Here is a 21,998-nt window from a genome sequence, read left to right as displayed (position 1 = left end):
ATAGGGTTGCAAGGCTACTAATGTCCAAAGAACAGAGGTTGTATTTGGCAAACTGTTTATACTACGGAGCCACACAGGCGTGAAGTTTGCAAAATTCTAGCCAAAGATCATGATTATGGCAAATAGATCTTGGTATTGAATCTTGGTTTCACCATTTATTATCTGCATTACCTTAGACTTTTCTAAGTCTGATTTTTACTCATTTTAAAATCTGAGAATGATAATGTTACATTTTCAGTAGTTTGGAAATAATCAATGATGAAGATCTAAAACATCAAGCTCATCAACATGTTATGCAGGCAAACCCAAAATTGATGCTCAATGAATGGTAGCCTGTTGGTCCAAATGCTAACAATGGGTTCAATTTCCTTGTATTGACAAGAGAATTCTCACCGGATTTTTGCAGAGAAAAATCTGATTCCAGTACAAAGAACTATGTGCTTTATTCTTGGTCATCAAAGTAACCAATGCATAACATTACTTACAAGAAGCATGACAATGATTTAAGAAAACTCAGTCCAAATTTATTTTAACTATTGGGTATAGAAGAACCCGTCCAGATGATTAGTAATATTTTTCTTCATGTATTGGTCAGAATATTGACTGAGGACCCAACTTAGTTCATTTTAATTTAAAAAATGTAAAGCAGGTACTCTTATTGATATAACATGAATACGAGGTCATTATAAAACATTTAAGCAAAGCAGACAGGTTCAAAGTAGAAAGTAGAAAGAAATCCCCAAACTCTACAACTCAAACTAATTGAAATTTTAACATTAGAAGGCATTTTAGAAATCTTACTAAATATATATACAGGCAGAAAAACGAATCTTTGTCTCTCCATTTGTCTCATGAATGTATATGTATGTATTTCATGCATGAGACAGAAATACTTAATAACATTGGAATCACGTTCTTTTAAAGTAAAATCTGTTCAATTGTACATTAAATAAAAAGAGTTAAAATGAAATTTCTGGCATTAATTGATTTCAGATAAAGGATAAAGATATAAAGATTTCTTCACCAGAAGTATTAGTCTCTAACACTATTCTAAGGTTAATAAAAAGATTAGAAAATTCATGAAGTATGAATCTTTTTTTAATTATACAACATAGTTAAATTAATAATATAGACTGATACATTATGAAAGCTAAAGTGATTAACAAAGTGATCATTTTTCCCTTCTCTATTTCTGGAGCCTCTGGATTTTGATTTAGGTTATTTTTACTGTGTTAGAAATTTTCAGAACATTTATACTATTTTTACTATATGTACTGTCATGTTCCAAGCATTCTATTTAATTTCTATATTTTATAGTTAATGCTAATTCTTAATCTTTTTAAGGAAGGTTCTTCAATTTCAAATTGTGTACTTGGATTTTCTCTTGTTCATCAATTTTTCAATTGTTTGTTCAAGAAGACCCAGTGGTTTTAGATGCTTGGGAATGTCTGCCCGTTACTTTTCTCTTTCTCTTTTCTTGAGACGGAGTCTAGCTCTGCAGTGGCCTGATATCGGCTCACTGCAACCTCCACCTCCCTGGTTCAAGTGACTCTCCTGCCTCAGCCTCCCAAGTAGCTGGGATTACAGGCATGTACCACCATGCCAAATTAATTTTTGTATTTTTAGTAGAGATGGGGTTGGCCAGGCTGGTCTCGACTTCCTGACCTCAAGTGATCTGCCCGTCTTGGCCTTCTGAAGTGCTGGGATTACAGGTGTGAGCCACCGCACCTATATTTGCCCACTGCTTTTCTGTTGGAGTAATTATTGGATCATTATTACAATATAAAGTCATGCTGTTTTCCCCCCGAGAGTTTTGTGGATATTTTCCATTACTTTCTGATTTTGAATGTTACTGTTCAAAAAGCCAAGTCTGAAGCCAAATGTTTTATTCTTTCTCGTTTAATGTTGATTTGCTTTTACTGCCTGGATGCTTCAACAATTCTAACTTCATCTTTAAAATTTAGTAACTTAATGAGAATATACCTGGTTTGCTTATTCTGCAACAGCTTTCATATTAGAAGATATATTTTTAAAATTTTATTTAGTTTTATTCAAACTTTAAAGAAATACTTTTGTATTCGTTTTCCATATACCTTTTCTTTCCTCTTTTTCAATGATTGATAGATGTCATTTATCTGCCATTTACATTCACCAATTTCTTTTCATTTGCTTTAAGCTTTTTGTCCCTATTTCTCTCTGCATTTATACATGTTTTAAGACATTCCCATGCTGTAATTTCAATTTTTTAACTTGTTTTTTTTTCTGTTTCTATTTATGTATTAGCTCTATAATAATATAATTTTTTGTTTCTCATTTTTTTCCCATTGGCACTTCAGTTTCCCTAATTTGTTTTATCATCTCGTCTTTGAGTTCTTTTATTGAATTCATTTTCTTTCAAATTATTTTGTAGTGTGAAGTATTTGTGGGAAATAAGTTCTTTTCTTTGGGTTATGTCTTCTTTTTTTTTTTTTGAACTCAACTTTTTATTGGCTTCCTGCTCCCCAAAGGGTACCCTGCTGCTGCTGGCTTAATGCCTCAGAACTTTGGTGTCGTTGGTCTCAGACACCACTTTGCCATCCACTATCTGGCGGGTGGTGGTCTTTTGGATGGTTTGCATGGAGTTGCTGCTGTCCAAGGCATCACCAAGATTGAATTCCTCGCCATCTTCCAGCAGGCGGCGGTAGGTGGCGATCTCAGCTTCCAGCTTGACTTTGATGTTCAGCAGGGCCTCATACTCCTGGGCCTGCCGCTGTCTCTCTGCCCGGGTCTGTGCCATCTCTGACTCCAGGTGCAGCAGGATCCCATTGAGCTGCTCCATCTGTAGGGCGTAGCGGGCCTCCACCTCCCTCAGGCTGTTCTCCAAGCTGGCCTTCAGATTTCTCATGGAGTCCAGGTCGATCTCCAGGGACTGGACTGTACCTCTCAGCTCTGTGAGCGTCGTCTCAGCAGCTCCAACCTTGGCGGACTGTGTGGTGACCACTGTGGTGCTCTCCTCAGTCTGCTGAGACCAGTACTTGTCTAGCTCCTCTCGGTTCTTCCGAGCTAGTTCGTCATATTGGGCCCGGATGTCTGCCATGATCTTGGCGAGGTCCTGAGATTTGGGGGCATCTACCTCCACGATCAACCCAGAGCTGGCAATCTGGGCTTGTAGGCCTTTTACTTCCTCTTCGTGGTTCTTCTTCATGAAGAGCAGCTCCTCCTTGAGAACCTCGATCTCTGTCTCCAGCTGCAGTCGAGTGACATTGGTGTCATCAATGACCTTGTGGAGCCCATGGATGTCCTTCTCCACAGACTGGCGCATGGCCAGCTCTGTCTCATACTTGACTCTAAAGTCATCAGCAGCAAAACAGGCATTGTCAATCTGCAGAACAATGCGGGCATTGTCCACAGTATTTGCGAAGATCTGAGCCCTCAGGTCCTTGATGATCTTGAAGTAATGGCTCCAGTCTCTGACCTGGGGTCCCTTCTTCTCCAGGTGCTCCCGGATTTTGCTCTCCAGCTTCCCGTTCTCCATCTCCAGGCTCTTCACTCTGTCCAGGTAAGAGGCCAGGCATTCGTTCAGGCTTTGCATGGTCTCCTTCTCGTTCTGGATGCCTCCCATTCCTGCCAGACCCCCGGCCATCCCCGAGGCCAGGCCCCCGGACCTCATGCCGCCCCGGAGGCTGGTGGAGCGGGACACGGAGATCCGGGAACCAGAGCCCCTGGCGCTTGCTTAGACACTGGCCGCGCTGCTGACCGGCCGGGTGCCGTAGCTGGGCGCCTGGACAGAGCCCAGGGACCGGTAGTTGGTAGAGAAGGTGGAGCGAGTGGTGAAGCTTATGCTGTATAGGAGGAAGGTGAGACGACAGGACTCAGGCTTTGCCGACCTATGTCTTCTTGATGATGGATTTTTCATATGTTATTCACTAGCTAATTTTTTTTCCAACTGTAGTCTGTTGCCATTGTTTCCATGGCATGCATTTCATTTGGTTATCGGTTAACAGAGAGCTTTGTCTGGAAGTTTCTGTTATGACATAGTATGAGTAAATTCTCTTTGCTATAATTCTTTTGTTTTTGTGAGTTGTTTGATTTGTTAATTTAGGTGCTATATTTTGACAGCTTGGTTGTCTGTTCTATCTGCTTTTCTGAAACCTGAGGGTTCAAGGATTAGAGAACTATAACCCTTGTTCTGGACAATTTGGGTTTGGCTTTCTCACTGAAATCCTACAAATGTCTCCTACTAGGGCCTGTTTCCATTGATAGCATCTGTTTTCTCCATCTGAAGATGGTAAGTTCCAGTATCTGTTCTTGTCTTTCTGAGATCCTCCAGGAGTGTGATCCTCCAGATCCTCCAGATCCTCTAGTATTGAACATCTTCCTGTGTCTTTCCACTCAGCTCTCAGTCGCCCTCTCTCTAAGTTGGAGGACATTAGCAGCATTCTTAGAATTTCTTCAACCTACCTTTTTTCTTTAGTAAGGTTTTCGGAGAATGAGGATCTGTTGGGAGTCTTGTTGGATTCCATGGTATTTATTTATCATACATATTGTGAATATTCATAGTGCTCGCTATAACATTTTGATGTATTTGATTATGTGGCATCACACCAAACATGCCAAATGTAATGCAAAGTTTATACATATATTTTAAAATACGAACAAATCTGAATTTCTAGCTTATGTTCTGTTTCCATTGATTGACATTTGCAGCATGAAGCTACTTCCCTTCTCTTGTTTGCTTGCTGCTGGTAAATTTGAGGCCGTTTACTTTTTCTTTTTAAAAAAAAAAAAATATTTTAACCCAAAAGACTTGAGCTATGATTTCATATTAAGCTTTATAGTACAAGACAAAAAATGAATTCAAAATAGGGAATTACATAAAACCAAATGTATTCATTCAATGAAAGTTCATTTTTAACTCTCTTGCCATTATTTACTGGGAACCTAAATCTATTGCATTTTAACTTAAAAATGTAATTGAGCTCTAGATTCCAATTATCTTTATTTTCTCAGCATTATTATCAAATGAGTCTTAAAATGGACATTTCAGTGCTTTTTGAATGAATTATTGTATTTTAAAATTTTCATATATTTTACATAAACATCCTTTTGGAATAATATTATTTCGTGACTTTTGAAAAAATATTCCTCCTCAGTGAAATCTCTGCAACTCTTATAGTGAACACATATAGTTAGGCTAGTTTTATCTTTTCCCTGATGGGAAAGTACACAATTATCTATAAGATATTTAAACCCGTAACTGTGTTTTATCCTTCTTTGAAGAACGTCCCCCTACCCCTACACACACGTGTGCATGTGCACACCCAAAACAGTTTTAATATTACTATAATAATATAGCAAAATGTTTGACGCTGGGTACTATAAACTTTAATACATGCAATGCAGTTTGAGAATCTTAACATATTTCTAAGTGGGCTCTTAAAAACCAGACTCTCAATACCTAAATCAGGATTACTAAAATGATTGCTGAAATGAAGTCTATTGAGGAAGAAATATAAAATGCAATATAATTATTATATGAGAAGTTTGAAAGAAAGTATTCATTATTTCAATGTTTCTGGACCAAAAAATATATATATCTTAGTAAAAGTAACATAAATACAAAAAACTCTTTATGTTGCTTAACATATAAACATTTTCAAGGAAATTAAACATATCTGGTAGTTTTTAACAAAATTAAAACTAGAAAATTTGATCCATTGCACGTTCTTTTCAGGAGCATGAACTATTCTCTCATGTTGAATGTGGCAGTTTTCACATACAAGCAGGAGAGAAATTACACCAGGATTTTGGAAAACATGTTATGTAAGGTAAGATACTACTATTTCTAGTTTAGAAAACTAGAAATCATTTTCTATGAAGAAAAAGTAAGACTTCCAGTATTTAAAAAGTTGACTAAATTTGGCCATGCATGGTGGTGCACGCCTGTAATCCCAGCACTTTGGGAGGCTGAGGCAGGTGGATCACTTGAGGCCAGGAGTTCGAGACCAGCCTGGGCAACATGGTAAACCCTGTCTTACTAAAAATACAAAAAATTAGCCAGATATGGTAGTGTGTGCCTGTAGTTCCAGCTACTTGGAAGGGATAAGAACCGCTTGAACCCTGGGGGGTGGAGGTTGTAGTGAGCCAAGATCATGTCACTGCACTCTTGCCTGGGTGACAGGGTGAGACTTTGTCTCAAAAAAAAAAAAAAAAAAAAAAAAAGACTGCCTTTAATAACTATGGCAATTACTGAAATTTATTAAAATATTTACTATCATCAAACGTACTACTATTATTAATCATATATATTCTTTTGTTAAATTAAATACAGCCATTGTGATAATATCCCAGACAGTAGCAAAATGCTAACTATTCCTTACTTGCTTACATATTCACCTAAATAAGAGCAAATTTACTAGTCTTCTGTTTTACCTATGGGAAAAAACCCATTATTTCCTTAAATGCAGTAAATCATCAATTAAATCAATAAAAGAACTGATAGTCTGTAATCTTAGATCCCAGAATTTTTTCCCTCGATACTCTTAGTTCTACTGGGAACTATCATACAATAATATTTGAATATTATTCAATTATATTACTTATAAAATTATCAGCTTCAAGGTGTAGATTTTTATTGATCTGATTTTATTAGCTTAGGTAATAGTCTTCCTTCTTGTTTTTAATCTTTCTTAAGCCAAAGCTATTCAGCTTCCTACTTTTCAAGAGGACATCTGCCCTTTCTTTACTTTCTGCCCCCTTGTGCTAGTATCTGCTCATTGTGAGAGAAACACACAATCATGCTGTGTTTAAAGTCATGCTCATGGCCGGGCACAGTGACTCATGCCTGTAATCCCAACATTTTGGGAAGCCAAGGCAAGAGGATCCCTTGAGCCCAGGAATTGGAGACCAGCCTGGGCAACATAGTGAGATCCCATCTCTACAAAAAATGTTACAAAAAGAAAAAAAAAAGGAAAAGAAAAATAAAGTCATGTGTCACCATGCCTGGCTAATTTTTGTATTTTTTAGTAGAGACGGGGTTTCGCTATGTTGCCCAGGCTGGTCTCGAACTCCTGACCTCAAGTGATTTGCCTGACATGACCTCCCAAAGTGCTGGGATTACAGGCATGAGCCCCATCTCTACTAAAAATACAAAGTTAGCCAGGCATGGTGGCACGTGCCTGTAATCCCAACTACTTGGGAGGCTGAGGCAGGAGAATTCCTTGAAACCAGGAGGTGGAGGTTGCAGTGAGCCAAGATCGTGCCACTGCATTCCAGCCTGGGGGACAGAGCGAGACTGTGTCTGAAAAAACAAAACAAAACAAATAAAAAGCCCCAAAACCTATTCATTGTTTATTTGAAATTCAAATTTAACTGAGTTTCCTGTATTTTCACTGGCAACCCTACCCCTTCTACCACTTTGGATTATAAGGTCTCTGCATACAGGGTTATGCATGCTACACTGTATCTTTACAGTAAACAGAGCAGTGATAGGTTCTTAATATGTACTTATAGATTGATGGAAAAGTCTTTGGGATGAAAAGCATCCCATACAATCAGATATTTCTTTTTTTGTGTGTGTGTTGTTTTTAGTAGAAATGGGGTTTCACCATGTTAGCCAGGCTGGTCTCAAACTCTTGACCTCAGGTGATCTGCCTGCCTTGGCCTCCCAAAGTGCTGGGATTATAGGCACGAGCCATCGCATCTGGCCTACAATCAGATATTTTTATATAATTTCCCTTAGGACCCTCCAAGCCTAGATTATTTATTAATAATTTATGAGCCTATTTATCATGAGCACTGCCTGGAAGTTTATAAGGAAAGCTGTACTATAAGGGAACACTTACCTTGGCAATTCTATAGAATGACAGCCCAGGAAGACAGTCGCATACAAACCTCTGTGTCTCTGCCTTTGTTCCAGAAGATGAAGCGATAATGGCCCTTCAGAGACAGAGATACTTTTTGCATTACTCTGTGGTTTTCTGCTTTCATCTGGGCAAATAATGTAAACTTAATACAACTTTCTTTGTCTTTTCTCCCAGGTTATTGTGACCTCTATGATGGGGATCTGATAAAGAAGAAAAACACCTCACAGCGATGACTGGCATGTGATCACTTAGCCAATGAGATAAGAGGCTGTAGAAATGATGTGATAATGACGTCTCCTGAGTTCCAGGTCCATATTAGCAGTGGATATGAGGTAAACATTGAGTTTTTCTCAAATTTAATTAACAAGCTTTATTATAGATACAACTCAAATTAGTTAATTCAGGAAGCTTATTTTATAGAAATTAAAACATTAATAAACAGAAAATTTAGAAATAAAGAACTCGGCTGACACTTTGACTCTTTGAAACAAGTGGCTTTGCATGCTCTGAAAGATTATAGCCACCCTTTGAGACATTGGAATGGTGTCCATTGCATTTTATCAAGTAACTATAGGTCAGCCTGGGAAATCTGCAGTTTCCTCCACTCCTGTCACTGTGGTTGCTGTGAGATTTTGTGTCATCACTGTGCTGTCTTCCCTCTCCACATGAAGGTGAGCTCTCTGACTTCACCCTAATGTCTGTGATTTCATGCCTGACCTGATTGTTGCTGAGCAATTCCCTTGTTTGGAGAATTCTGTGCTTTGGTTAGAATTTTTAAAGGTTTTTTTCCTGTGGTTAGATTTCTGTTTCCTCCTGTGTCTTATGCACCTTGTTCTCCTACAGAGAAGATTCTTTGAAGTTAGTGGAAGCTCAGTTTAAAGGAAGATCTACTGCTTTGTGTGGTGGATGACCATGGGGGAGTGAGAAGGCAGCCTCTGGCTTTTGTTTTGTGTGTGTGTGTGTGTGTGTGTGTTTGTGTGTGTGTGTGTGATGTACCTGGAAAAATAACACGATTAGCATTAAAGAGTATGTTTGGCATGTTTACAATAAATTGTAAACCAAACGTATTTTGAAGAATTTATACAAATTTCTAATTTAGTAAAATGAATGACTATTGAGTATTTATGTCAATAAAGCAAACACTTGAATACAACAAAGCATGCATTGCACGTTTCTCCCACTGTTTATCTCCATCTGTAACCTCCCTACTCATCAGTATGAGATTTTTTATATGGAACAAGTGTGGTTCTTGCAGGGAAACAATCTTCAGAATAAGGATAAAATATTTAAGAATATGTACTTAAAACCTAGCAAGCTCATTGGAAAATGATCCAGAAAAATGGTATTCAGAGATAAAAATCAGAATGTGTTTAGGAGAAGAGCACTGATGAAGGTTGGTGTATGTGGCATGTAAATAATACATTGATTTAGATGGACTTTTACGATGGGGGAAGCTCATCAGGCCTCATGTAATGAGTTAGTGTTTACCTTTTTCTTTGAAAATTCCATTTTCATTACAATGGGTTTCAGGCATTTGTACTTTGTTATCTCTTCAAATTCATACAATTAAAATGGAACTCATGACTTCTTTTCCTTGGAGGTACTAAAAATTCTGCGCAGTTGAAGGAACTGTGACCTTTCTTAAATGGGCCCATCTTCTAGCTCAAAAAAATAATTCTTAGATGGTGCTTTAACACCTAGTTTTAGTGCAAGACAGATTGTCAGGGTAATAAATTAAAGGCACCTTACTGCAGCTCTGTTGGCCAATGTTCTACCACAGACCCATATTAATATTTTATACCCTTTAATATTATTACATGATGCAGGCTTTATTTAAATGGATTTGACGGGTCTCTTGGTTGACTTGACAACCAGAGGGAAAAATTAATGTTCTGCATTTAATCTCAGCTCAAGGTGCTAAATTATTTTGGAGGTCAAAACCGTCATGCTAAATTATTGAATGTAATAACTATTGGCTAGCTGTCTATTTATGTGTTTTAAAAATTGTTTACTTCAAGCATCTTGAGCTAATTTTAAAGTAAATCCTTCTTTTAGTTTTTTCCCTCCTATGTGCCGTTATCATCCTAGCCCTTGCAATTGTGGTAATAGAACTAATGGAAGATGCCAGTTGCCCTTCTTATAAGTGAAATCAACTGACTAAATGTTAGTAAGTCGCCGAGAGCATTCCTGCTTTCGTTGGTTCCATCTTCATATGAAGTTCAAGTATGTTGAGAGAAATAGTCACTTTGTTGTAATGGAAGCTATTATCTTATTTTAAAAAGTCACATAATGTTTTGCCAAAAAGAAATATTGATTCCTAAAAGAATACAGTAAGCCATATTCTAATTATTTTAAGAATAATTGGAACAACATTAAAAAAAGAAATGATGCTGTTGGATTTCTTTTTAAGAAATGATTTAATGGGAGGTATGACAAATGAAATATAAAATGATGTATTTATTATTTACAGTGAAAATAGGTCACATATCCTTGTCCTTTGATGATCTTAAGAGGTGAATCAATGTCAACAGTATTATGAAATATTTAGGCTATATAAGGATACAATTCTGAATTCTTGGACATTTGTGTTATGACTTTTTTTTTTTTTTTTTTTTTTTTGAGACTGAGTCTGGCTCTGTCGCCCAGGCTGGAGTGCAGTGGCCGGATCTCAGCTCACTGCAAGCTCCGCCTCCCGGGTTTACGCCATTCTCCTGCCTCAGCCTCCCGAGTAGCTGGGACCACAGGCGCCCGCCACTTCGCCTGGCTAGTTTTTTGTATTTTTTAGTAGAGATGGGGTTTCACCGTGTTAGCCAGGATGGTCTCGATCTCCTGACCTCGTGATCCGCCCGTCTCGGTCTCCCAAAGTGCTGGGATTACAGGCTTGAGCCACCGCGCCCGGCTGTGTTATGACTTGTAAGAAATTGTGACTTGTGAGTTGGCTCTTTGCCTTTACATATAAGAAAGGTGGTAAGGGGAAGTTTGAAGACACCTGTTGTCCTTTACAGTTTCTGCCTCCTCTGGGTTTTATCTTAACTAGAGCAAGCACTTCCTATGTATGAGGCTTTCTGGGGTTAAGCAGTTTTAACTGCATTACTTAAAGTAACATCAGTCATGGCCAATGGGCTATGAGAAAAAAAGAGCTTCAAATAAGAAGCTGATTTTTCTTCCTGATAATGAATGGTGATGGGCCAAAAAATCCTCCAGCACTTTCCACGGCAGGGTAACAGCTTCTCTGCATAAGCAGAGTGAGCAATTGGCAAGACTGGCTATTGGTGTACAAGTTGGACCTTATCGAAAGGGCTGAAGCAGCACTCTTTATGCCATCTTTCCTTCCGTCTTTCCCATCTTGCTTGTAAATTACTCTATTCATCTAAATGAGAGCTTTTGGATAGCTGTTAGTTTGGAAATGGTGGGTCTGTTTAGTGACTCAAGATAGCTTCTTGGTGGCATCTAGTCAAGCAGAGATAGATGCAGGTGGCATCTAACAAGCAAGGAGTAGGTGGTTGAGGACTGCTCAGCCTCTGTCCTCATCAGGTGCTGAGGTAAATCAAATGACTAATAACCAGGTAATAGGCAGGCTGAGGATGCCGAGGGGAGGAAAACAGTTTAACTTCCCACCATGTGCCTGACTTCCTGACAATAAACATCTAGGACCCATGCTGTGATAATGTCATTGGGAGGAGATATGTTTCCTTTTCTTTCTCTTCATCCAGTGACTCAATTAATGCAAGAACAAAGCAAAACAAAATGAAAACAATTTCAACTAGTACTTGCTACACTGGGGAAATGGAATAGAGGATTGAATAAGACTTTATTCCCTCCCTTGATGAGTGCATAGGCTACTGCCTTGCTTAGTTTGTTGACCTGGTACATGTGGCTCTCTCAGAGGAATCCTTGGAAAAAGCATCAAAGACAACCAAACTAGGGAAACAAGGGAAGGCTGTGTGGAGCAGAACAATGAGCCACTACAGAGATGGGACTTTATAATATAGGATAGGAAAGATAGAGGAGATACGAGGATGTGTATCTCATCTCAGGACAGAGAGAGGCGACATTCAAGGTGTGGGAGATTTTGAGATGAGGATTAAAGAAGATGTCAGTGCTTGGTGAATTGGAAGTAGATAAGCCTTTTGCTTGTTTGTTTATCTTTTTGGGTTTATAAGTTTCTGAGACCTTAGTATTTTCATAGATGACATTTTTGAGCTGGATATTTTGACTTCTTTAAGATCTGTGTTTGTATCTATCTATATAGTTACATAGATACATGTATAAAGATTCTCCTTGCTCTCCATCTCTCTTATTTGAAGCTGGACACACTTTATGCTTAGACAGACTTTTAGAATCATAAGAGCTGGGGTGGGACAAAGAAACAAAGCAGCATTTTGATACAGGGCCCCACTCTGTCACCCAGGCTGAAGTGCAGTGGTGCAATCATAGCTCATTGCAGCCTCCAACTTCCGGGCTCAAGTTATCCTCTTGCCACAGCCTCCCAAGTAGCCAGGACGACAGTTGCGTGCCACCATGCCTGGCTAAGTTTTAAATATTTTTGTAGAGACAGGGTCTTGCTATTTACTCAAGCTAGTCTTGAAGTCCTGGTCTCAAGCAATCCTCCTGCCTCAGTCTTCCAAGAGAGCTTCCTTTAAATGTTTCGTGCTACTACCCCTTAACATTGGTACTCTCCAGAGGAAGAATAATATTATTAAATTTTAGTGTAAAATAAATAAGTGGAGGAAAACAATTTTAATTCTGTGACTAATGGCATTTCTAAGAAATCACTTTGCAGATTTTTCAAAAGTTCTTCCTTTAAAAATGTGCTTTAAAGAGCAACACCCTCTCCCTCTGCAATTAGGAAACATGTCACAACAATTTTTGTGCCAAAGCTTTATAAAAATAAAAAAGCTTTTTAAAAATAAAGAAATTACTTTGAAAAACTGGTATTATTAAATGATGCTGCCTATAATCCTGCTATCACCCTGAGATGTTTGGACTTCAGTAGATAAAAAAAGTAGAGATGCTGAGCATTTTCTGTTATTTCTAGAAAAGCTCATTAGTAAATTATGGAGTGACAATCTCTGGCTAGAAAAATAGAACAACCTCTGTTGCAAAGGATTCTAAATTCTTTTAGTAGTTGCAACGTCATAATTGGCATATTAAATAATTGGGGTCCATGAACAGACTTTAGAGTTCTAGCAGGTATCTATGAAGAGAAGTAAAAGATTGAATCTCAAATAGGATAAAAGCTGTCACAATTAGATTAGCCAGGTTTGATAACAGCTGAGTATGAGTGGGAGAAATATCATTTGTTCTTGAACGTTTGCAGTGTATATGCTTTACTTATTGGATATCGAATAACTCGATTAATTGGGTGTACTGAATTTGGTAGAGTGCAATTTGGAAACAGGTTTATTTTTCTGCCTCTACTGCTTTTGTGGGTGTCTCACTGTCATTTCTGGGTGACATCTTGTATGAAACCCGTAGCTTTAAATACCTTTATAAATTTTAAAATGTCCAGTCTAGTCTAAATTAGAACTTTGTTTTCTTAAGCTCCTCTACCTGTCTCTCTCACCTAAGCAAAGTAAGATTTAGTCCACCTCCATAAGCTCCTGTTTTTACATCCGTTCTCCTCTGCTGTTTGTCTCTGGCTCCTCCAAGTAGGGTTGAGGAACAGGGATTGAGGAGAGAAAAGATGAGAGAAAATGTGGCAAAGCCCATTTTACTTACCTGGTGCTTTTGTCTGGTGTTTCTAGCTCTCTCTTAATTTTCAAGTGACTTTTCTTATGGCCAGCCTTCTCTCATGGCTGTAATAGTGGGCTCCTGGGGGGATGCAAAAGAAATTTCCACCCTTCTTAGCTTCCTCACTGTATAAGGGAGGGCAAAGATTAGGCTGCTGTAACAAAGAGAAAAAACACACAATAGCTGAAATCATGCATCCTTAATGGTAGTGAAAATTGGTTCTTGGGGAAGGGGGAATGAAAAGCATCTTATTACAATGATTTGTGGCCTTCTAGCATCCAATAAGGTCAATTTCTTTGTATTTAATCTCTCTTGTTAGAAACATAATCAAATTAAAATAAAAAATCAATAGGATTAACCTTAAGTTTATTTTTTTCTTTTTCATGGAGCAATAATAAAAAAATGAACATTTGCTTCAATATGGATTTATTACTCTCTCACTTGATAGTCCAGTTTTCCCTCAAAAAGTCGTTTAGGGACCTGAATTCCTTCCATATTAGTCATCCACCAACCCCCTAAATTCGTGTTATCCTGGTTTGCATGACCAAGAAGCTGTCATGGACATGTCTGTTTTTCAGAGAGAGAAGAGGAAAGAGGTGAATCCAGGGCAAGCAACTTCATTTTAGCAAGTGAGGCAGAAGTTGCACCCATTATTTCTGTTACCATTGCAATGATGATAACTTAGTCATGTGGTTTCTTTTCATGGGAGGAGGCTGGGAAATATAATCTGAAGCTTGACAGTCACGTGTCCAGCAAGAAAGGAAAATAATTTTGTGGGGACAACTGGTTGTCTGCCATAGTGACCAAGAAAATGCACTCTTTGACCTCTTCTGACTCCTTTTCACTGTTGCTTTTCAGTGATATATCCCACACTGCCCCTTTCTGCTGTGGTCCCTCATCCTGCAGGCAGTTTTCTTGGGCAATATCCTTTGAAGACCATTCTAGCTGATCATGCAAAGTGTCTATATGGCCAAAGGAAGCTCATATAACCTCACTGCATTATATGGCAGAGGGGCCCTTTGATCTCATAACTGCATTCTCTTCTCTTTGCTCTGTGCATATGAATAGCTCCAGCTAGCCTGCTATCTTCAGAATTTCCAAATGAGAAGATGGCAAGTGTAAGGAGACATGTTAAGATCTTGTAGAAACTCTGGTTTTCTATTCTGTTAGCAGCAGAGGCAGGCCTTAGCATTTCTTTCAGGTAGGGAGAAAGATGCCTGGTGAGATGCAAGGCTCTTCTCTTGCAAACATCCCCAGGCACTTAGAAGAGTTCTTTCTTTTAAAGCTTCCTCACTTGCCTTGGCGGCTGAAAATCAACCCTATACTCTCTCCTACAGGAGTAGTAAGAGAAATGCCACAATGTGTTAAATTTTTTTTTGCTTCAAGGAATTGTTCTTTCTGATCAGTTTCCTTAGCGTTTCAAATGTTTCTTATAAATAAGGGTAGGAGTGGGGTGGATCTATGTAACAAACGCTTTTTTTTTGGTCTTAGTTCAGGCTGCTATAGCAGAAGACTGAGTGGCTAATAAATAACGGAAATGTATTCTCCCCAATTCTGGAGGCTGCAAAGTCCTAGATAAGGGTATCAGCATGGCCAGATTCTGGTGAGAGTCGTCTTCCAGTTTGCAAATGATCTGTTTTGTTTCTTGTATCCTCACATGGTGCAAAGAGGGCTAGAAAGTTCTCTGGGGTCCCTTAGGGCACCAATCCCATTTATGAGGTCTTCATCCTCGTGACCCAGTTACCTCCCAAAGGCCCCAGTTTTTAATACCATCACATTGAGAGTTAGGATTTGAACATATGAGTTTTGGGGGGACAGAAACATTCAGTCTGTTGCATTTTGGTACTCTGTATCCCATTCCTTTTGTTCATTTTTTTTTCCCCAAATTCCAGCCATGGCTGTGGTGGACAGAATTAAGTATGTGGATATCATTCCATCTCAAGCATCTACTATAGATCTCTCCATTTCTCTGTCTTAGGACCTTCTGTAAATAGCAAAGTCCCCTTGGCCCCTCGTAGGTTGAGTCCCAAAGTGCGGTGCAGTTAATATTCCAAGCAAACCTTAACCACTGGACAAACCTGTAGACAAATGCCCCAAACTCCTCTCTTCTGGGTATGCCATCCTGTGGGGCATTCTGTGTTCCTCAGAGGTTCCTGCAGAAGGGAGCCCCTGTTGCCCATGGCAGCAGCCTCACTAATGCCCCATGAGTTGGCTTTGCACCTTCCCTGTCTTAATTTTCCTGTTTCTTCACTCTTGTTTTGGGACAGACTGCTACATGAACTAGCTGAATACAAATACTTTCCTCAGACTCTCTTTTCTGGGGGAACCCTAACAAGGGAACTGTTCTGTTATATTTTGGTAAGTCTTATGACTATAGGTTTGATAGTTCTCTTTAGAATGTAGAGATATTTATTTTCATGAGTTTTGGGTCCTCAGCTAAAACTCTGAGTGAACAGAAAGACTTTCATATTTATCTTTTCTTTCCTATGATAGTATATTATCTTAAATTCACTTAGCTTCATATTAGAAATTAGTGTTTAGTTAAACAAAAGCCTTGTTTTCCATTTAAAAAAGACATTCTTGAATGAATTATGTGCTAATGTCCTTAGATTTAGTTATCTGAGAAAAATATGGCCAATTGGCTAGAGTGCAAAATATCAAGTGGTCTTATTTGGTAGCCTAACTGTAGGCATGGTAAATTGGAATAATTAGCTTATGCATGAATTGGCTTATCACCTATGGGGTAACATCTACATCACAGTATCTTTATGTATTAAATTTGAAGGCATGCGTTTTTCCTGTTGCAATTTTTAATGTTATGTCCTTTGTCTTGATCATGGAAATTGTACTTAGAATATTGTATCTCCACAATGAATATTTGAAGAGAAAACGAAGAGGTTATTAAATGTGTTTGGGAATATCATAATTATAATCGTAAGCAATATTCATGTTGTTACTATTGTGTCTTTTCCTTTGTAGTTATTAGGAAAGCTAGTGGAAAAAAATAAAATAGAAGTATTTGCTTTCTCTGTGCCTTTTTGGAATTAAAAATAATTGGCACTTGACATGAAATAGAATACAGAAACCATGTCCTGAAGCACACAGACCTCCCTTCTTCCTCTCAACTCTTTTGTAGAAGGTCAACTTGTATCCTACAATTTACTAAAAAGCTATTATTATTGTGTTGTAGCAGTATTTCTTCAAGAGCTGAGATGATAGCTGGCTTTAATATAGAAAGCCTGATAAAACTGTTATAAATCACTAGTGGTTTGGGAAAGCAGACTAGATTCTGATTACTTATGATTTCTACAGTTTCTCAGAGAAGTGCTTAGGACTTTTGAGTCTCTTTCTGTTAGTATCTCCAGTGACTTAGGTTTGGATTTGATGGAAATTGGTAAGAACACTTGAAGGTTATTCAGAAAGTTTGCCTCCAACCCTCTTGTAAGAAATAGGTTCACAGTTGACTAGGGAGTAAAGTAAACTTTCTTAGAATATTGTGAAAACAAGCTACTGCATCCCTTGGCTCAATTCTTTCCTACTACACACAAGAAACAGCTTCTAATTTTCACAACTGCACAACCAAAGTTTCTTTTTCCAATGTTGTTTATGACTTAGTTTTAACATTTTGAAGTGTTCTTTCACTCCTTTTCTAGTGTGAAAGATGGTATCCATCCATCACTAATTTGTGCTGCTATTATGCAGCCAAAATGTACTTGGGAATCCTTTTGGGGCCTCCAAAGTAAATTTGAGGCTTGGATTTTATGTTCAGCAAAATCATTCTTGAAAAATAAATGTAGATAGATATACATTTTTAAAAAGAAGGGGAAGACTTTTTAAAAAAATATTTAAACAGCTTTGTTGAGATATAATCACATGTCATAAAATTCACTCATTTGAACTCACACAACTCAGTACACACAAAAAAACCCAAATAATCTCTATAAATAGTAGGTAAAGAACATACATAGACATTTTGCAAAAGAAAACATACATATGGTCAATAAGCATATAAAAAATGCTAATCATCAGATAAATGCAAATTAAAACCACAATGAGATATCTTACACCAGTCAGAATGAATATTATTAAAAAGACAAAAGATAAATAAAGAACAGATGTTGGTGAGGTTGCAGAGAAAATGGAATGCTTTCCTTTGCATCCTCCAACTGGTAGTAATATAAGTTAGAGCTACCTCTATGGAAAACAGTTTGGATATTTATTAAAGAACTAAAAGTACAACTACTATTTGATTCAGTAATCCCATGACTGGACATATACCCAAAGGAAAAGAAATCATTATATAAAAAAGATAATTGCACTTGTATGTTTACAGCAGCACTCTTCACAATACTGAAAACATGAAACCAACCTCTGTCCATCAACAGATGAATGAGTAAAGAAATTATGATATATATATCTCACAATGTATATATATCTCACAATACATATTTCACACTATATATACACATACAACAGAATACAATTCAGCCATAAAAAGAATGAAATCATGTCTTTTGCAGCAACATGAATGGAACTGGAGGCCATCATCTTAAGTGAAACAACTCAGAATCAGAAAGCCAAATATGTATTCTCACATAAGTAAGAGCCAAATAATTATATAGACATAACTTGTGGAACAATAATCATAAGGGACCCACAGGGGTTGGGAGAGTAGAGGTGGGTGAGGGATGAGAAATTACTTAATGAGTATGGCGTACACCATTCGGGTGATGGTAACACTAAAAGCCTAGACTTTGCCACTGTGCAATATATCCATGTAACAAAACTGCACTTGTGCCCCCTAAATTTATACAATTCTTTTTTTAAAAAAAGAAAACATACAATTCAATGCATTTTAAGTATTTTCACGGGTATGTACTATCACCACAGTCAGTTTAGATCATTTTTTATTACTACAAACAGTAGCCTTGTAATTTTTAGAGCGATCCTTCTGTACTCTTACCCTCCCAGCCTCAAGTAACCACCAGTTGAACTTCATTCTCTATATTTTTACCTATTCTGAACATTTCATATAAGTAGATATATATATTATGTAATTAAATATATTATGTATGTATAATACATATATATATATTCTGTAATATATATATTATATTATTTTTTGTGACTAGCTTCTTTCCGTAGCATAATATTTTCAAAGCTCACCTAGTTGTAGTCTCTATCTGTACTTCATTCTCATTCTATGGCTGTATCACAGTTTATCCATTCATCCATGAGAAACATTTGGGTAGTTTCCATCTTTTGGCTATTGTGACTAAGGATGCTATGAAAATTCATGTTGAATTTTTTGCTGGAACACTTGTTTTAATTCTTTTGTGTATATATACCTGGGAGTGAAATTACTGGATCTTATGCTAATTCCATGTTTAATTTAATGAGGAATCACAAAATTATTTTCCACATTGGCTGTACCATTTTACATTCTCACCAGCAATGTAAAGAAGGGGAAAATTTTAAAAAATACCCCCAATTTGAAGAATTCCAGACCTGAACCCTTCCTGGCTATGACATATCTTCATGAATTAGGAGACTACCCTGGTGCTAGCTTTCATCTACTTTACAGTCAGCCAGAAGTTAATTTGATTTTCTTTTATATTCAAAGGGCTACTTACTCATTGATTTGAATGCTGTTTCAACTAATTAACATTTTAAAATAATGTAGTAAAATAAAAATATCAGAATTGTCTCTATTAAATTGGCTTAGATTTAAACGCTGCCACATGGGCTTTTCTCTCTGATGTCTGGTGGTCATTAGTGTAGATGATATCTAGATACAGGAATTTGCATTTTAGAAAAAAACTCTTGCAGAAAAGAGGACTGCTTGTGTGTAAACCAACATTTCTCCACTTGCTGTTTTCTAAGGAATCATTTTGTTACCGGGCATCTTATAGTCTGAGGTCAAAAATGTAAGAAACAATATGTTGGTCACTTTTTATTTTACCTCCTTGACAGCTTCCTCATAAGCATCTACTGAAACTGTCTCCTTTTCGTCATACTGCCATCAGTACCTTAGTTCAGACCTTTATGGAGTTATGCCTAAAATATTGCAACTGTCTGCCAAATGACTAATGCATTTTTAGGCCTGATCTCACATTTTCTTGAGCCACCTTTGTGCTCCAACTATTGTGGCCTCTAGTTGTAAGCATCTGTCGCACCTCAGTTGTATCACATACCTACCCTAGATCCTCTCTGCCACTGCTCTTTGGGATTCTGTGAGAGCATATTCACCTATTCTGATGAATGTACAAACCTTGAAGTATGAGACCATTAACACTCTGTCTATAACCATTGACCAATCCACATTAATGTTAACGTAAATATTAAACTCGTCTTGACTTGAGTGGACTGTTCTAAAGCACAATTTACATAGTTCCTCAGAAGGTTCCTATTGTGTCCTTGCTCAATTTATTCGTTGGTCTTTGCAAAAACCAAACAGATGTGACATACGACAATGACTGACTGTAACTATAACCTGTTAGTAGCCCTAATCCCAAGTGTTGTGCTCATTGTAGAATCTTTACTGTAACAAATCATTATAGACTATAGTATTTGGCAGTGCATCTGATGAAGACATTTTTCTCAGTCTTTATAATTAAGAGAGTCAAAAGCTTCTTGTGACTGGGCGTAGTGGCTCACACCTGTAATCCCAGCACTTGGGGAGACTGAGGTGGGTGGACCACCTGAGGTCAGGAGTTCGAGATCAGCAAAAACCCTGTCTCTACTAAAAATACAAAAATTAGCCAGGTGTGATGGCAGGCGCCGGTAATCCCAGCTACTTAAGACACTGAGGCAGGAGAATTGCTTGAATCCAGGAGGAGGAGGAGGCTGCAGTGAGTCGAGGTTGTGCCACTGTACTCCAGCTTGGGTGACAGAGCGAGACTTCATCTCACAAAAAAAAAAAAAAAAAAAAAAAAAAAGTATCTTGTGTTTACATAGGAAATACAGCAGTACATATTCACTGTCTTGCCCCCAAATTCCACTGCAATATAATCCTCAGGGATCTTGATCATTAAAAAATTCTGTGAAAGATCATGGTACTTTGCTATATTAATAATATACAAACTGGATTTGCTGAGCAACAAATGAACAGTACTGTGGGTACATAAGTAACACCCATGCATTCTAGAGTCTGGGAGATAAACCCTATAAGAATTTAGGATTCGGTCCAAGGGGTGACTTTTTTAGGTATGTAGATATCTTTGGTGGGCTTGGACATTCTCTCTAAAGTAAAGGAAAATTTGTTGCATCTTGCATTTACTGTCACTAAGAAGAAGCATAATGTTTGATGGGTTTGTTTTAATTCTGAAGGTGCTGTGGTCAGGAAAAATGTTATTACTCTTTTATTGGATAATTCAGAATGACACTAGCTTTGAGTATGGCTCAGAGCAAGAGAGGCTCTGCAGCCCATCCAGGTTAGGTTAAAAGTTGCCCAGCTATCCCAGATGTGTAATCTAACAGAACAAATAGTGTTAGAATTGATCATAATGGATAAGGATGTTGTGTGATGAGTCACAACAGAGTCCTTAAGGTTCTGGAGCAAGGCCATACCTTCTGCAGCAAAGAATGACTACTTGATATTTAAAAAACTGCCCTTGACATCCTGCTGGGCTTTCGTAGATGGACTACTTGACCATGGAACATCAAATGAGTATGAAACTAGAATTGCTAATCATGTTGGTAGTTCAAACCCACTGCATCATGAGATTAGGCATCCAAGGGACACCTTGTTCAATGCAGATGTTACATTAAAGACTGAATACAAACAGGTTCTGAAGGCATAGGAAGTTGCATGACAAGTGGCCTGGACACCATGTCACCTATTTCTGTTATGTCAATTCCTTTTCTGCAACTGTCACCTGTGGACTCATGCAGGGTTCCCTATGATTGGCTAATGGTGGTAGGAAAGTCTAGTTTACAGATTGCTTGGATCAATATGCTGGTGGTGGCTAAAAATCTACAAGAGCTAATCTGACAACACATACAACTGACTTTGAAAGACAGTAGTAAAGTGAAACACTCTCAGGGAACTGAGCTGCAAGAAGTTCACTTGGTTGTGTGCAGGAAGAAATGACTGGAGATAGGGACATCACGGATGCCAGAACATTGGCAAATGGTTTGATTGCTTTGTCAAAGGTCTTGAAATAACTAAACTGGAAGATAATATTTAAGAAAGTTTAGAGCAGAGGCTGGTGGATTGACTATGTGAATGGATACAAAACACCTAAATCTTAATTACTAAAATGATGGAATAATCTGTTAAAGGCTTAATTAAGATGCCAGGTCAAAGACAATGCCATGTAGTGTTGGAAAAGGAATCTTCCATTTTGTTATGTTGCTGATTTGTGGTTCTGTGTGTAGAACCTAAGGGGTAATGTGACTTTTGGCCTTCCAATCATCACT

At 37.8% G+C, this 21,998-nt stretch overlaps 1 long non-coding RNA gene and 1 pseudogene across 1 annotated transcript in view; one reads left to right on the top strand and one right to left on the bottom strand.

The window, feature by feature from the left end:
• Positions 1–2,494: 2,494 nt before the first annotated feature.
• LOC126954372 (keratin, type I cytoskeletal 18-like) lies at positions 2,495–3,895 on the bottom strand (annotated as a pseudogene).
• A 1,819-nt stretch (positions 3,896–5,714) lies between these two features.
• Positions 5,715–21,998, top strand: part of LOC126955699 (uncharacterized) — a 59,373-nt gene continuing 43,089 nt past the window's right edge. The window contains exons 1-2 of the long non-coding RNA XR_007726046.1: positions 5,715–5,807; positions 8,019–8,176. This is a non-coding gene — a long non-coding RNA (uncharacterized LOC126955699). The remainder of the gene's footprint in view (positions 5,808–8,018; positions 8,177–21,998) is intronic.

This window comes from Macaca thibetana, chromosome 5 (assembly GCF_024542745.1).
Source record: "Macaca thibetana thibetana isolate TM-01 chromosome 5, ASM2454274v1, whole genome shotgun sequence".
Classification (NCBI taxonomy): Eukaryota; Metazoa; Chordata; class Mammalia; order Primates; family Cercopithecidae; genus Macaca; species Macaca thibetana.
The sequence above is the reverse complement of the archived record's forward strand: the minus strand, read 5'-3'. Positions and strand labels throughout refer to the sequence as shown.